Source organism: Acanthisitta chloris, unplaced genomic scaffold (assembly GCF_000695815.1).
Source record: "Acanthisitta chloris isolate BGI_N310 unplaced genomic scaffold, ASM69581v1 scaffold40250, whole genome shotgun sequence".
In the NCBI taxonomy this organism is placed as follows: domain Eukaryota; kingdom Metazoa; phylum Chordata; class Aves; order Passeriformes; family Acanthisittidae; genus Acanthisitta; species Acanthisitta chloris.
Genome location: NW_008652995.1, coordinates 19,214 through 24,283, shown reverse-complemented (window position 1 = coordinate 24,283; position 5,070 = coordinate 19,214).

Here is a 5,070-nt window from a genome sequence, read left to right as displayed (position 1 = left end):
TAATAGGAAAATTGCAAATCATAATATGATTTGCATCAATAATGATGATTAATATACATATCCTGAACATATTACATCATAATCAGTCTCTCTGTAGCAAAGGGGTAAGAATACCCACATTTTCACATCAAGGCAGTTTGCTCTTTAAAGGTCACAATTTGAGAACCTGGGAATGAATTCAGGAATTGTTTAGCTTTGAATGCTGGGTCCAGGCATTAAGCAGCACATCTGATTTGTTTAGCTTTGAATGCTGGGTCCAGGACATTAAGCAGCACATCTGATTTTAAATAAACTACTAGACACAAAATTCAAGTCTACTATGTGATTGTGCTAAAAATGACACAGGGATTCATGTCTGAGAAGTAAGATTTTTCCAGTAATGATTTTGGGACAGATTCTCAATGTACTGTTAACAACTCACTACCTAAGGACGATCATGTGGTAAACCAGAAAGGCTGAACAGGTACATTCTATATTTCCTTCCCTAGGTAGCAGCAAAAAGTACATTTTTTTGTGTTAAATATTAATTTTATTTACTTTAAAATACTGATGAAGACATCCAGTGGGGAATAGGGTCGGACATTTATACCAAGGTAGCACATCTGCACAATGCAAAGATTTTTTACATATTAGTACTCTATAACACATGTATTTAAAGCCACCAATTGACGTGTTAAGGGAAACATACATAGTGGTGAGGTTGTGGCACTGCCTCAGTAATAGCACATGTGCTCCTGGGACAGAGTCCACAGCTATAGTTTTTAACCAAGATCATTTCTTAACAATGTTTTCCTAGTCCAGAGGCTGAACAGATTGTCTCATATAAGCACCTCTATGTCTAAACCACATTTTTCCAGTTGTACCTATGTTCATGTTAATATAAGGGTAGTGGTGTTACTCGCTGTGCTGGCACCATCCCCTCCCACAGATTTATAGTGACCTTGCACAGGTCTAGATTTAGGAACAATTCAAACCTACTGACTTCAGAGGCAGCCAAGGATGATAGTTTCAGCTGGATATAAGGTAATGTTGGTTTACAGAGAATTAAAATATTACATCAGTCTCTTCTAGAATAATTTTGAAATTCATAATTGTATAATTCATTTTTATTGGTGGTAGGAAAGCTTCTACACAAGCTTTCACTCTGCCTGGGGCCTTTAACCCACAGCTTGATTCTCTGTGTGCTCAGCCCTTCACTGTCATTCCAGAGGTATAGACTCACCCTCTGTTACTGGGAGAAGTGGCCGATGCCCTTGCAAGGCCACTCTGACATCTTTGAAGGACTGTGGATATCAAGCTACACAGAAACAAACAGGTTACTCAAGATCTTTCATTAAATTAAATGTCTCAGCATTGACACTATTCTCACTGCTACTCAGTTGATACGTACTCAGGCCTCTTACATTTTAAAATAAAAAATAGACCTTTGAATGGGAATATTGCACACATTCAGAATGAAAGGATTTATTAGATTGAAGCTCCATTTCATCTGAACAGCTCAATGGGGACAGCCCTGCTCTTTTCTGGAAGGTTAGTTTTGCTTCCATTAGTGCCTAAATACTGGGGTGGGTGGGCAGTGAAGGGCTGGGAAGCAGAAACATACTTTTAACCCAGTTCCCTTCCTCAGGGAGGACTCGTCAGCTCCTCAAGCATCACCTGAACTACACCCACCTCAGTAGGAAGGCTGCTGTGACTACCACATGCTGCAGGCTCCTGGCATCACTGATGGAGGGAAGGCAGCAGTGCTTACCCACCTCTGCACAATAGTTTGCCAGATTAAAAAAAAAACAACCAAATAACCAGCACCAGAATAGAAACTAAGATGCATCAGACTGTACTGTAAGCAATGATCAGTTATATCTACAAATAAATTGTCAATAATAGTGGTGGGTTTTTTTTTGGGGGGGGGTTTAGGGGGTGTCTTAGGGACCACGGGGCTTCTTTTCTTTTTAAATGAAGGACACTGCATACACCTTCCCCTGGGTTTAGCTGGTCTCATCAAGGTTACTAAGTAACCTTGAGTTGCATTCAGCGTTTCTACTGCTCTTTTGAGAAGGAAATTGAATCCCTCCCATGTCTGAGAAGCCCAGCTTTCAGTTTAAATAGGATTTTTCAAGTATTAGCATATCAAACAGTATAGTTGACAACATGCAATATAAGATTAGCACATCTTATTTTTTCTAAGAGTTGGCTTCCTTCTGTCCTACTATTTTGCATTTTTAGTGAGGGCAAATCAAAGGCAAGCTTGGTAGCCATCTGCAGGAGCAAGACACAGGATATATTTACACAACAGCTTAATTTGCTTCCAGAAATCAAAGAGTGGCTTTAATCTGCTGGGCCCCTTCATGAACACTGCGGGCCCTCCAAAAGTCTACAAGACAACAACACTTCAATCCTGACCCCTGAAAATATTTACCTGTACTGAAAAGCTGGATCCTGGCATGCCAGACAGGATGTTAGAGATGTTAAAGATGTGAGGATCCTCTCCTGACCATAAATTGTTCAGTGGTACGTCAGTCATGCTAGGTCACATAGTATGTTAAAAGGGACATAGAAACAGCAACTCTGCCCCATCTCTGAACTTGCTGCAAGCAAAAATTGTTTTAGACAGTATGAGTTTCAGAATCTATATTCTGCAGCAATATTTTGGATTTTAAGGTTTATTTTAACATTCCTTTGTGTATTTGATGAAAAGTTCACAGATCTAGTGTCAGCACAGAAAGTGAAAGAGTTGCACTGATTGTGTCAACATGTTTAAACACACTGAATGTAAAATTTGGTCACAAGTTTATGGTGGGTATGGATCTTGATGCAGACAACCACTAACATTCCACAAACCTAAATGATTTGAGACGGACAGAAATAATATATAACCCTCCAAAACTTTTGAAATACATAGTAGGTCTTTACCTGACCTTTTCTAGATATTATTGAGGTAATCATCATTCCTCTGAATAATACTAGAACTAGAATCTTGTGGCATAATTGTCACAAGAAAAGTCAGACAGAGGCAAATTCTAGTCATTTCTCAGCCTCAAATATATTGCTAGGGCTACTAGAAGCATTACTTCCTAGAAACCTCTCAAGTATGACATACATCATTACCTTTCAGCTATCCATAACTACAGTCAGTGAAATGTTACATTACAGCGATGCTGAAGCTCCTTAATCAAGTTCTAGTTTTCCTGCATTAGGTGATTCACTGGCTCATGAAAAAGCAGCTCCATCATGGAGCAGGGTCAGCTCCATAATGCCCATGACAGCTCATTAAACTATGTGGCACCTGCTACCCATACACAGGAAACAAGAGTGCGGCATCTCAGCTCTGAGGCTTAAGAAGGAAGGATTCCTGGAGAAGAAAAAAAAGGGGAAAAATAAATCATAACAAAAATATAGCAGGATCTTTACCTCGTGTGACATCAAGAGATTTCTAGCAGAATTAAATGTATGATTCAGTATTTCTTAAGTTGCCAGATAGACATCATCTTCACACTGGAAGGCAATTAGTGTCATTCATCACTAGTGTATCCAAAGGCCTCACAGGTGAACATACGACCACAAAAACACATACCAAGTATGCACTCAGTTACACAGTTATATTGAAATCCGTATGACATGTTGAGATGGAAAAAATGTGCAACCAGCCAGGTAAACTTCCAAAATCTTTCAGAAGCTTCTGTCATTCAGGTCTTTAAAACCAGGTGATGTAGGGTGTCAGATCTTTCAGTAGTTAGAACTCAAAATCATCTACTTTGGGTGCTCCAGAATAACAATTTCTGGGTCTTTAAATTTGTTCGAATTCACATTTGTTTATCTAATTTCATCTGTCTATTTATTCCCTTTTAATGCTCTTTATACTCTCCAGACAGACAAGGTGAGGCTTAAAATTTGCCTGGTAGGATTTCACCTTTATATTACCCTACCTGCTCTGAATGGAAAAAAAAGCCAAAAACAAACAGGAGAGGAATTCAAATCATGTACTTTGAAGTATTTGGATCAAATAGAACTGTTCACTGTTAAATACTTCTGCCTACCCACCTCCAGATGGGTAGAAGACAGAAACAGTTCTTCACATCTCTTCAAGCTCTTATCTATACATAGCGAAGTACTGCTTAAAGGTTGCTGTTCTCTAATTTATAGTGTTAACAGAGGGCTTGGACAGTCATAACAATGGTTATGACAACTCTGGGAAGGAAAGGAACTGTATAAAAAAGAAAATAGCAAGCATGACTGCCACTATTTTCCCATCTAAACTGTGCTCAAAAAATTTGCCTTTTTAAAGAGATTCACAAACTGAAACAAAACACACTAAGACTCCCATTAGCTATTCATACTAGAAAACTGATGTAGGAAGAATTAATATACATTAATATCCAATAGGTTTCTCCAGGAGAAATCTTAGAAAAGAAATAAAACAAAAACCCAAACCATTAAGGTGTTCCAAAATGTCTGTGTAGGACTAACAGTAACATTTGAATTTTATCAATGTTCTCAGTATTTCAAAGCCATGTTCTTTGCTGTCCAGTTTTTAAAGGCAAAGCTTACCAGCAATAAAGGGTTCCTTAAAATAACTTTATGAATAGCTCTAACAGGGTCTGGCTAGGACAGAGTTCCTTTTCTTCATATCACCCTATACAACTTTGTGCTTTGGTTTTCTGGCTTAAAGAGTGCTGATAACACATCAGTGTTTTGAATAATGCTAAGCAGTGTTCATATAGCATCAGAGTTTTCATTGCTTCCTCTTCCTCCCACCCCACCCTTCACTGTGCCCAAACCCACAGGGACTAGGCTGAGGGTGGTCAAGAAGCCATGAGGGGACACAGCCACAACAGATGCTGTTAGCTGACCAAAGGGTCATTCCATATGGGATCATGCTCAGCAATAAAAGCTCAGTGAAAATGAAAATCAAAGGCCATTCAGGGTTATGGTGTTTGGTTTCCTGTTGTAAACACTTGTCTGCTGCTAGGAAATATTCTTTATTTTGTGCATACAGCTTTGTTTCCCCTAATAAACTGTCTTAATGCTGACCCAAGAGTTTTCTCATTTTTGTCCCAATTCTCTATCCCACTG